Here is a 13,190-nt window from a genome sequence, read left to right as displayed (position 1 = left end):
GCTGCGCAGATTGAGGGAACATTGCATTGCTAGGCTCAACAGAACATGTACAGGTGTGGAAAATGCAAACCAGCAGATGGAACAGTTCCCTGCCAAAACCTGTACAGGTGTCAAAAGTGTAATGCAACCCAGCAGCTGGAGCAGCTCCCCCACCCAAGCGTTGACAGAATAGGACTGACTCCACTGATCACTCACATCACAGCTGAAGGGTCTTTCTCCTGTATTCCTTCTGATGATTGGTGAGATATGGTTTATTCATTAACAAAGTTTCTACTCTGAATTTTTTTTCTTCTGTTTCATCTGTTAAAGTTTGTTGCTGATAGTGAAGTTTCTACTTTGAAGTACTCTTCTGTTTCATCTGTAAAAGTTTGTTGGTGATGAGCATCCATCAATGAGTTTTAAGAGAGAACTATAAATAATCATTGCGTGATGGCTTATCAAGGTGTGAATAAGTTTTTTAATGATAGCAATATATGTTTATAGGCCAATTGTTACCTTCATTAAAGTATAGATAAGTTGTTGGAAGTTGACAGTAATTGGCTTGAGTTAACAAGACAAACGGCTTGGAAATTAGGAAATGAACGACCCATACTATACCAGAGATGTATTTTTATGCAATTTTTTCTCTATGGTAGGCCTATCACCATACTTTATACACAACACCAACATTTGATACAAAACGATTTTCCTATGCTAATAATTATTCACTTATTGTTTACAATAAGTAAACAAGTAAATAAGTAAGGTTGGTGCAGCTTGCAATGAAATGGAAACTCTTCCATTAATGTTACAGCTTTTTGGCCATGAAAAATGATGCGTAATGGAATGTCTCCAAAGCAACCAGCTGAGAAAGCAATAAAGAGATTTCCGTCACAACACCCCAAATTCGTCGGGAGAGTAATTGCAGTCAATATTTATGGCGAGGTTGGTGCAGCTTGCAATGGAATGGAAACTTTTCCATTAATGTTACAGCTTTTTGGCCGTGGAAATGATGTGGAGGGGAATGTCTTCAAAGCAAGCAGCTGAGACAGCAATAAAGAGAATTTCGTCACGACACCCAAAATTCTTTGGAGCGGTGATTGCAGTCTATAATTAATAGTCAATATTTATGGCGAGGTTGGTGCAGCTTGCAATGGAATGGAAACTTTTCCATTAATGTTTCAGCTTTTTGGCCATAGAATAATGATGTGGAAAGGAATATTTCCAAAGCAAGCAACAGCAATAAAGAGATTTTCGTCACAACACCCCAAATTCTTCGGGAGAGTGATTGCAGTCAATATTTATGGCGAGGTTGGTGCAGCTTGCAATGGAATGGAAACGTTTCCATTAATGTTACAGCTATTTGGCCGTGGAGATTATGTGGAGGGGAATGTCTTCAAAGCAAACAGCTGAGAGCAATAAAGAGATTTCCGCCACAACACCCCAAATTCTTCAGGAGGGTGATTGCAGTCAATATTTATGACGAGGTTGGTGCAGCTTGCAATGGAATGGAAACGTTAATCTGAATTTATTTTAATTTGAATCAAATAGTCTTACAAATGCTCCCTCCTATACCTCATTTCCACAGGAGATGGCAAAAGGGATATGTTATGATTCTCAGGTTTTTGTTTACACTGTTATGTTAGTGCTGCAAGCAATGATGTGCCTTCTTTGAAATACCATTACTACTATCAATAGTGAGAAAGTGAAAAAAGAAACTTATGAATGATATAGGAAGTTCCAAAATGGGAGTTATCGCTATAATATAAATGCTCCAACATTTTTGCTGTGAATGTTCCCGAAACAAGCAGCTGAGACTGCAATAAAGAGAATTTAGTCACAACACCACAAAATTCTTTGGAGCGGTGATTGCAGTTGCAGTCAATATTTATGGCAAGTTTGGTGCAGCTTGCAATGGAATCCATTTTGTGTAGCTAATGAGGAGTTGGGGGTGCTATTGATTAATATTGATATTATCTGGTTACATGGTTATATGGGTTCAAGTATTCATGTCCAGGGGATCTCGAGAATGGCATTAACGATTTTGATGACATTTTAGGACATTTCATGTTGTGCTATCTCTTTTAGTCAGCAACACTGAACCACTAAGGCCCAATTTCAGGGCCACCAACACATTTTCAGTAACAGTAATTATGAAGGTTACATTACAATCATGGATAATTTGAAACTCAATTCAATTAAAATTTCCTAGTGGGGAGGCGCTTATAAGGACACCTCAATGATCAACATTTCCAACTTCTGACTCAATGATCTTCTCGAACACTGCTTCGAGGGTGAAGTGTGAGAGAGCATGGACTGCGCCCTATCTTCGCTCTCCTAGGTATAAAATAAAGCTTAAATTTTCTGGGTCATATTTATAAATTATTAAATATTTATTCTCAGGCGGCAAACTTGGTGGTGAATGAGGATGAGGCACTCCACAAAAACCTGCTGGACGATGACACAGACGAATGGTAATTGTTCATTGCTCATTGCCATGCCACAAGGTAGACTACTGTCAACATAGCCTACTCTTTTCAAGATTTAGACTTTTTAAATAATTTTCAAGTTACTGTTCTAGATTTTTTAATTTCAGACTCTAATACACGAATTATCTCTGAGTAACTCACCTTAGTTCACAATATTATTACTCAATCAACTCAACTCCAACAACTCTGTCTCCTTCACCTGGAATATTTCTGAATCGTCCATCATCTAGGATTGACTGGCAATTCTCTTTCGCCTACCCTAGTTTGGCGCCTACATATTTATGGCGCGGTTGGTGCAGCTTGCAATGGAATGGAAACTTTTCCAGTGATGTTACAGCTTTTTGGCCGTGAAAATGATGTGGAGGGGAATGTCTTCAAAGCAAGCAGCTGAGACAGCAATGAAGAGATTTCTGTCACAACACCCCAAATTTTTTGGAAGGGTGATTGCAGTGTCAGTCAATATTTATGGCGAGGTTGGTGCAGCTTGCAATGGAATGGAAACGTTTCCATTAATGTTTCAGCTTTTTGGCCATAGAATAATGATGTGGAAAGGAATATTTCCAAAGCAAGCAACAGCAATAAAGAGATTTTCGTCACAACACCCCAAATTCTTTGGGAGGGTGATTGCAGTCAATATTTATGGCGAGGTTGGTGCAGCTTGCAATGGAATCCATTTTGTGTAACTAATGAGGAGTTGAGTGTAATATTATATAGGACCTCGGTTCTATTTTGTTGGTTTCCGGAATCTTAGGTAATGATCAATTGGTGACAGGCGGGGGCATTCGTATTGTGATGTTAGAGGTGAAATTCTTCGATTGTCGCAAGACGGACCGAAGCGAAAGCATTTGCCAAGTATGTTCCCGTCGATCAAGAACGAAAGTTAGAGGTTCGAAGGCGATCAGATACCGCCCTAGTTCTAACCATAAACAATGCCTGCCAGCGATCCGCCGGCGGGCAGCTCCCGGGAAACCAGAGCTTTTGGGTTCCAGTTTGGGATGCAGTTTACAATCTTTGGAGCAATGTATACTAGCTGCTCACGAATGTCCATTAAATTAGAATCATAAGTAACATAATCATCTATGAAGATTGTATCTTGTTCTATGAGTTACAGACCAAGTCAATGGCTGCGCAAAGTGAGGAAAATTGCATTGCTAGGCCCGCTAGATCCCAGAACATGTACAGGTGTGGAAAATGCAACACAAATTAGCAGCTGGAGCAGTTCCCTGCCAAAACCCGTACAGGTGTCAAAAGTGTAATGCAACCCAGCAGCTGGAGCAGCTCCCCCACCCAAGCGTTGACAGTACAGGACTGACTCCACTGATCACGGACATCACAGCTGAAGGGTCTTTCTCCTGTATTCCTTCTGGTGATTGGTGAGATATGGTTTATTCATTAACAAAGTTTCTACTCTGAATTTTTTTTCTTCTGTTTCATCTGTTAAAGTTTGTTGCTGATAGTGAAGTTTCTACTTTGAATTTCTCTTCTGTTTCATCTGTAAAAGTTTGTTGGTGATGAGCATCCATCAATGAGTTTTAAGAGAGAACTATAAATAGTCATTGCGTGATGGCTTATCAAGGTGTGAATGAGATTTTTAATGATAGCAATATATGTTTATAAGCATATTGTCACCTTTATTAAAGTATAGATAAGTTGTTGAATTGTCCAAGAAATCTCATTTTGGTTTATTGTTTTGCAGACAAGTGCGATCAGATAGTCTGGGGGAGGAGAGTCGGCCAGATGTCATTCGATGTGATCGAAACGGAGTGCACCATCATGATAAAAGTAAGTGAACCTACTCAATCCACGCCCCATTCTTCATTCATCACGGCTATCCACAATCTTCAGATAACCAGCATAGTCTAGTTACACACACAGATAGTCTAGTTAGTCTAGATAGTCTAGTTACACACTTCAGGAGATATAATGCACTGTACGGTACCAACTTGGCGTTTTTCAACTATATTTGGATGAATCTGTATTGTTGTTCAACTAAATAAATATTCCATTCTATATTCTAATTTTTTCTTTGTGTTCAGAAGAGATTTATTAGATTTGATCCATCAATTTTTCATTTATTTATAGCCGCCGTTCGTTCCGGGGTCAATCCGGCCCCCCTCACGGGCAGACTCTATGGGAGGCTTGTCTAATCCCCGACTCTAATGAATCCAACACCAGCAACACATCCCGCACCTGCTGCAAGGTGACGAGGAAGAGTTGGAGGACGTCGTGAAAGAGGAAGGAGGCGCTGGAGAGGTAGAAGTAGATGGTCTAGAGTGAAGGAATCACCCTGGCAATTTCTTCCAATAATTGAATTTTCTTTAAAATACTTGTGATGTTGATGGAGCTACTTTTCCCCCACCCTTTTCAACCATTTTACCCACTCCCCCACTATTGTCAAATGATGGGGTAAAACCCATTTTACAATTAACAACAATTGTTAATTTTAATACAAATATTTGTATATTACAATTGATTCTTTTCTCAAATTCTAAATTTAAATCTATTCAACTCAATTTATTCCACCAAAACACAGAGAACAGTACAAAGATGTGACAATCAGAAAAAAAACAATTATTCTAAATATCAATATCAATTATCTGTAAATAGTACAGCTGGAGTACTATATATAGCATCATATTTGTTGCAGAAGTAACAACATTAATATATGGTTGTTTCTATACAATGATTTGATAAAATATCATTGAATTTTTGGGATAAAAGAATATTGATCCTGTATATCATTATTGATATATCAGACAAAATATAAATAATAATCACAATTTTTGTGAATTTCATAAAGTGAATTTTTGTGAGGGATGGAGAGCCATTGTCTAGTGTAAAATTAGTGAATTTATTCTGTTTTAGAATTAGAATAGGGTCAACTTCCAGATATATCTTGTTGGACTTGTAATAGTGTATGCACATCATCACCATCGTCGCCAATCCCTATGAATCATCAGCAGCGGATATATCATAACCAGAAATTTCCAGATCTTGTTTACCACTCTGAGCGTTCTCGTATTTAGTATTGCAGCAGAAGCAGCCATATCATCAAAACGATAAGCGGCTACCGAGTCGGGTTGCTATCGCTCTTCATGAAATTTCTGGAATAGAAATATTGTTTACCGGCCTGATTTAGTGTAGTAATTAGTATCATTGTCATCATTAGCTGCACCCTTAACATCAGGAGCAGCTGAGTCAAACCCTGTCACATGACCAGTGGCGTGATCGTCTTTTCAGACTCCCAAAGGTCGGCAATCTCTTTTCCCCCGGCCTCCTAATTTTCAGCAACCCGGTGCTGCTTCAAGAAGACCTGGGAGATAGTCAGTTAGTCTAGATAGTCTAGTTACACACTTCAGGAGATATAATGCACTGTACGGTACCAACTTGGCGTTTTTCAACTATATTTGGATGAATCTGTATTGTTGTTCAACTAAATAAATATTCCATTCTATATTCTAATTTTTTCTTTGTGTTCAGAAGAGATTTATTAGATTTGATCCATCAATTTTTCATTTATTTATAGCCGCCGATCGTTCCGGGGTCAATCCGGCCCCCCTCACGGGCAGACTCTATGGGAGGCTTGTCTAATCCCCGACTCTAATGAATCCAACACCAGGAACACATCCCGCACCTGCTGCAAGGTGACGAGGAAGAGTTGGAGGACGTCGTGAAATAGGAAGGAGGCGCTGGAGAGGTAGAAGTAGATGGTCTAGAGTGAAGGAATCACCCTGGCAATTTCTTCCAATAATTGAATTTTCTTTAAAATACTTGTGATATTGATGGAGCTACTTTTCCCCCCCCTTTTCAACCATTTTACCCACTCCCCCACTATTGTCAAATGATGGGGTAAAATCCATTTTACAATTAACAACAATTGTTAATTTTAATACAAATATTTGTATATTACAATTGATTCTTTTCCCAAATTCCAAATTTAATTCTATTCAACTCAATTTATTCCTCCAATACACAGAGAACAGTGCAAAGATGTGACAATCAGAAAAAAAACAATTATTCTTAATATCTATATCAATTATCTGTAAATAGTACAGCTGGAGTACTATAATATAGCATCATATTTGTTGCAGAAGTAACAACATTAATATATGGTTGTTTCTATACAATGATTTGATAAAATATCATTGAATTTTTTGGATAAAAGAATATTGATCCTGTATATCATTATTGATATATCAGACAAAATATAAATAATAATCACAATTTTTTTTTGTATACATAAAATAACATTGTGAAAATAAATTATCATAATGCATATTGTTTACAGAGCCTTCACTATCAGTTAAAGTTCAAATGTATTAGAACATGAAATCGTTTCTGAAATAAAGTTTAGCTCTTCTGTTGATTCCTGATCAAAATAAAACCAGTCAAGAGTAAATCAAGAACTTCAGAAATTGTAGCTGGAAGTGGAGATAATATCTTTGTTGGAATGAAATCGGAGCATTTGCACTTCTTCAGGAATTCACTCAGCAGTCTGTGGTTCTAGAGAACATATTTGGTAATTTGTCATGGCAACATTTAATACCATATTTATCATTGAAATTGTTTCAAAGCGACAACACCTAAAAGTAACAACACTTTGTACATGAATTATAGTAAATACTAGTATCATAAAATTGTAGGATAATAAGTTTGAAATTGGTCGCAATAATATTGAATAGTTTTTGAAAGTTTTGAAGTGATTAGTACACTCATAACTGCATAATTACTCAAATAAACCTGATATACCTGAAATGTTATGCCTGAAAGATTTCGTCAGTGGCCTTGTAGTGTTGGTGCAATGCGCTAATGGCACCAAAGAGCTAGGATGAGTAAGTCCACTCGAATCAGTGTTGGGCTTTCCTCCTCCGAGACTCCTTTCCATGTGAAATGGCTGATGCCTCATTTTATCACTGCTATTTACATTGTTCAATGAGGCACTATCTCTAGACCTCCTTCGGATTGATCGCTGCTCAGAGTCAAAGTCAAACATTGCTTTCTTGTCCTTTTTGCGTTTTTCGACTCCTCCTGACCCTTGGGCTTCAGCCTTTCCCTTCCTCTATAGCCTTCTCCTGTTGAAAGGGCTCCAATCTGTGCTGCTCGGCCGAACACCTCTGCCTGATTCAATTTCAGACTGTACTGCATTTTTATTCACTGTACTGCATTTTTTTCATCACTAGATAGGATAATATATTAACAGCAAAAACCAAACACAGTATTGGATGTTGAATGATAGAACTCAAACTATTCACCACCCAAGTACAATTAATTCTTTCATGCTGTTAGAAGATGAATAAATACTACATTTTTCAATTATTTTTTCAAGTCAAATGAATTTATTATATTTACAAAGTTTGTTTAGTGTTATTTACTGCTGGAAATTCGCAGTCTGATCTCATCTCTGTTATCTACCGAGTGAACACATCAGTTTTCTAGAACTCGAGCTGTCATTGTGAAAGTTGTACTCGAGAATAATAATCTTATTATTGATTCTCTGTTCCCTATACCCTATACCGTATACCTCATACCCTGCACCCTACTCTCTATAGCTTACACCCTATACTGTGCTCTATTTGATGATATCTTAAATATCACTAACAACTCCATAGTTCCGCCATACCGTTACTCCATAGCCTTCACCTTAAACCCCATAGAAAAACCACATCCCGGGCTTGCAGGTACAGCTTGCTCGCCGTCAGTTCGCAGTTGGTTCAGATTGCGTTCTACCTTTATAAATAGAATTATTGGTAGGGATCTGATAGTCAGATCCGTCTCCTTGTATAGGGTTATCTTAATCTCCCTTAACACCCACCCTGTATTCCAAAGGCTGAGGGCCAAATCGGCCAGCAACGGCATGGGCAAACACTCTTCCCCTGAAAGTAAAAAATCTCGCGAAAGAAGCAGAGGGTAAAGAATCAGGATTGAGGGAGAAGTGTAGGTCCGGTAACTCCACCTGTCAGTACGGCTACTGACCCCGACCCATATCCGACTGTAGCTAGTCCGTGTTGTAGCAATACTTCGCAATTATTAGGAAACCTAGAGGGTGGAATAGGACATTCTAATAATACATAAAATAACATTGTGAAAATAAATTATCATAATGCATATTGTTTACAGAGCCTTCACTATCAGTTAAAGTTCAAATGTATTAGAACATGAAATCGTTTCTGAAATAAAGTTTAGCTCTTCTGTTGATTCCTGATCAAAATAAAAACAGTCAAGAGTAAATCAAGAACTTCAGAAATTGTAGCTGGAAGTGGAGATAATATCTTTGTTGGAATCAAATTGGAGCATTTGCACTTCTTCAGGAATTCACTCAGCAGTCTGTGGTTCTAGAGAACATATTTTGTAATTTGTCATGGCAACATTTAATACCATATTTATCATTGAAATAGTTTCAAAGCGACAACACCTAAAAGTAACAACACTTTGTACATGAATTATAGTAAATACTAGTATCATAAAATTGTAGGATAATAAGTTTGAAATTGGTCGCAATAATATTGAATAGTTTATGAAAGTTTTGAAGTGATTAGTACACTCATAACTGCATAATTACTCAAATAAACCTGATATACCTGAAATACTGCAGATTGTTATGCCTGAAAGATTTCGTCAGTGGCCTTGTAGTGTTGGTGCAATGCGCTAATGGCACCAAAGAGCTAGGATGAGTTAGTCCACTCGAATCAGTGTTGGGCTTTCCTCCTCCGAGACTCCCTTCCATGTAAAATGACTGATGCCTCATTTTATCACTGCTATTTACATTGTTCAATGAGGCACTATCTCTAGACCTAGGCACTATCTCAGAGTCCAAGTCAAACATTGATTTCTTGTCCTTTTTGTGTTTTTTGACTTCTCCTGACCCTTGGGCTTCAGCCTTTCCCTTCCTCTATAGCCTTCTCCTGTTGAAAGCACTCCAATCTGTGCTGCTCGGACGAACACCTCTGCCTGATTCAATTTTAGACTGTACTGCATTTTTATTCACTGTACTGCATTTTTTTATCACTGGATAGGATAATCTATTAACAGCAAAAACCAAATTGTATTGGATGTTGAATAGTGGAACTCAAACTATTCACCACCCAAGTACAATTAATTCTTTCATGCTGTTAAAAGATGAATAAATAATACCTTATTTCAATTAATTTTCCAAGTCAAATGAATTTATTATATTCACAAAGTTTGTTTAGTGTTATTTACTGCTGGAAATTCGCGGTCTGATCTTATCTCTGTTATCTACCGAGTGAATACATCAGTTTTTCTAGAACTCGAGCTGTCATTGTGAAAGTTGTACTCGAGAATGGTACTTGGTGGAAAATTGAGCACTCTCCTCATAGTATCTTGTATACGCGGCATTGTGGCTTAGTCCAAAGCCATCTTATTCAATACCAAGATTATATCTCTTCCTGAAACCTAATAGACACAACGGCTCCACAAATTTCCTGTCCGACGATGAACTGTTCAACTCACATATGAATAGGAACCAATTATGGTTGCCAAGCATCTCCTCCATGAGACTCCTGGCTCGGCGTTCGTCGCGTGTCTGGTACTCGGACCACTGCTGGAAAAGCCATGCGATGGCCAGGTGGTCACTCAAAGGGCTGAACCTGGCCTTACCAACCCTTATAAAACTCTTGTCCACACCCATCCCCGGGAATAAATCTCTCTTCCATGACATGATGGTGCCTATTGTAATAAGCAGGTACACACATTTGAAAATGTATGAGTAGACAAGAGCCTTTGATATGAGTGGGTGAGTTGTGAATACTCATATCCTATGGCCAGGTGCAGTTAGGTTCCCCTCCATGTCCAGAGCTCCCATCAACTGGAGAGTTTCCACTGCCTCCCTAATCACAGCAACACTTGGAGGCTCCTGAAGTTGACTCAGGAACTGTCCAGCTTCTTCATGACAACTGTACGTCTTTGACTGCAGGACGACCATTTCAAGCCAAATCCTGTGTGCCTTGGAAACTCATCGAGAGAATCAAACTTTTGCTGGCTGTAGAGATGGTAACACTCAAGGCGAATAGAGAAAAGGAGGTGGGTCAGACTGAAAGCTCGCCCCACTACTTTTCTTCAGTGATGACGTAGCTGCAGTCCTCACAGCTCACTCGATATACTGCTATTACTATTGGTAGAAGACTCTACATTGATAAACGCTTATGTTTAATTGATTAGTAATGTTATGTACTGTAGAACCTTGCTAAAGAATAAAAAATCTACATTCCATAATAAGTCAACAAATAGACATTCCTCCTGGAACGACGGCTAGCGGTCAGCCCACTAAGACCAGCCCCTTGCGCTGGATCACGCTCGCTTTCGATGCCCAATGGTTGTCCAGACACGCCATTGTGATATCTCTTCCACCTCCATGTCTTTGTTTGGAGCTTTCTGATTGGCAGAAGTATTTTCCACTAGTTTGGAAGTTTTGGGTAATAGAGTGGAAGTGTCAGCACCCTCTTCCACAGTAAGTACTCAAATACTGCCATTTCAACGTGGAGCTCACTTCATGAATATTGGTGTTGTGTTAGATTGTGTGAATTGTTTGTTTGTTTGTTTACAGTTTTGCCAGGAGATATCATATATGGGAGGATAGGAAAATTGCCCTTCCTTCCTGCGGTCATTGTACCGGAGGAAGGGAGGGCTGATGAAGAAGCAGCCTACCACAAAGTCAAACGTGAGTCATCAACTATGTCTCCTCCTGCAATACATTTCAATAAAATAGAAAAATACTGAGTAAACACAGGGGTGCCCATCCCCCCCAGGAAAATTGCCCTTCCTTCCTGCGGTCATTGTACCGGAGGAAGGGAGGGCTGATGAAGAAGCAGCCTACCACAAAGTCAAACGTGAGTCATCAACTATGTCTCCTCCTGCAATACATTTCAATAAAATAGAAAAATACTGAGTAAACACAGGGGTGCCCATCCCCCCCGGGAATAAATTTCTCTCCATGACATGATGATGCCTGTTGTAATAAGCGGGTTCACACATTTGAAAATGTATGAGTAGACAAGAGCCTTTGATCAGAAGGCAGCTTATTTATACGAGCAGTAAACTGATCAATACCTTTTGATTTAAATTTAAAAATTAATAAAAAAACCATGAAAGAGTGGATTAAGAGGGAGTATTTCTTTTCCTTATCAGGCATAGCATTTTAAATAGTTATTCATTTTTGTTTTTTGATCTTTGTATTTTTTCTGCTCTTTGGAATGTTTTGTTTGATTTTTGCTGATTCTATTGTAATTGTTTATTTATCAGTTGAATTTAAACCTAAATTTTTAGAATTATTTTCGAAATATTATTTTTTTTTCTTTGTTATTTTGCAACTCTCACCAGCGGGCAAAGAGTTTTTTCTTTTTGCTGGTGATGCCTAGTTTTAAAAATATTTTATTTAAGAGTAAAATCATATATTATATATTTATTTAGTTTTATAATATTTTGTTTACAAAATGAAATTATGTTTTATTGTTTTTATATTTTTAAAATTGGTCAAATTATGAAAATTTTGTAATATATGAATATAATTAATTTATGAATTGGCAATAAAATAAATAAATAAAATGAGTTGGTGAGTTGTGAATACTGATATCCTATGGCCAGGTGCAGTTAGGTTCTCCTCCATGTCCAGAGCTCCCATCACCCATCAACTGGAGAGTTTCCACTGCCTCCCTAATCACAGCAACACTTGGAGGCTCCTGAAGTTGACTCAGGAACTGTTCAGCTTCTTCATGACAACTGTACGTCTTTGACTGCAGGACGACCATTTCAAGCCAAATCCTGTGTGCCTTGGAAACTCATCGAGAGAATCAAACTTTTGCTGGCTGTAGAGATGGTAACACTCAAGGCGAATAGAGAAAAGGAGGTGGGTCAGACTGAAAGCTCGCCCCACTACTTTTCTTCAGTGATGACGTAGCTGCAGTCCTCACAGCTCACTCGATATACTGCTATTACTATTGGTAGAAGACTCTACATTGATAAACGCTTATGTTTAATTGATTAGTAATGTTATGTACTGTAGAACCTTGCTAAAGAATAAAAAATCTACATTCCATAATAAGTCAACAAATAGACATTCCTCCTGGAACGACGGCTAGCGGTCAGCCCACTAAGACCAGCCCCTTGCGCTGGATCACGCTCGCTTTCGATGCCCAATGGTTGTCCAGACACGCCATTGTGATATCTCTTCCACCTCCATGTCTTTGTTTGGAGCTTTCTGATTGGCAGAAGTATTTTCCACTAGTTTGGAAGTTTTTGGGTAATAGAGTGGAAGTGTCAGCACCCTCTTCCACAGTAAGTACTCAAATACTGCCATTTCAACGTGGAGCTCACTTCATGAATATTGGTGTTGTGTTAGATTGTGTGAATTGTTTGTTTGTTTGTTTACAGTTTTGCCAGGAGATATCATATATGGGAGGATAGGAAAATTGCCCTTCCTTCCTGCGGTCATTGTACCGGAGGAAGGGAGGGCTGATGAAGAAGCAGCCTACCACAAAGTCAAACGTGAGTCATCAACTATGTCTCCTCCTGCAATACATTTCAATAAAATAGAAAAATACTGAGTAAACACAGGGGTGCCCATCCCCCCCAGGAAAATTGCCCTTCCTTCCTGCGGTCATTGTACCGGAGGAAGGGAGGGCTGATGAAGAAGCAGCCTACCACAAAGTCAAACGTGAGTCATCAACTATGTCTCCTCCTGCAATACATTTCAATAAAATAGAAAAA

The 13,190-nt window shown here is 38.6% G+C and overlaps 1 protein-coding gene across 2 annotated transcripts in view; it reads left to right on the top strand.

Moving 5' to 3' along the window:
* Positions 1–190: 190 nt before the first annotated feature.
* Positions 191–13,190, top strand: part of LOC120354019 — a 41,421-nt gene continuing 28,421 nt past the window's right edge. Inside the window, exons 1-4 of one of the 2 annotated variants that reach the window (XR_005572778.1) lie at positions 3,245–3,841; positions 4,165–4,250; positions 4,551–4,721; positions 11,032–11,150. The gene's annotated coding sequence lies outside the window, so the exon portion shown is untranslated. Of the gene's footprint in view, positions 240–3,244; positions 3,842–4,164; positions 4,251–4,550; positions 4,722–11,031; positions 11,151–13,190 lie in introns of those variants that run through there. The other variant, XM_039439829.1, reaches the window with a different exon arrangement.

The sequence above is a fragment of the Nilaparvata lugens genome, chromosome 13 (genome assembly GCF_014356525.2).
Source record: "Nilaparvata lugens isolate BPH chromosome 13, ASM1435652v1, whole genome shotgun sequence".
NCBI classification, from domain to species: Eukaryota; Metazoa; Arthropoda; class Insecta; order Hemiptera; family Delphacidae; genus Nilaparvata; species Nilaparvata lugens.
This window is presented reverse-complemented; position numbering and strand designations above follow the sequence as displayed.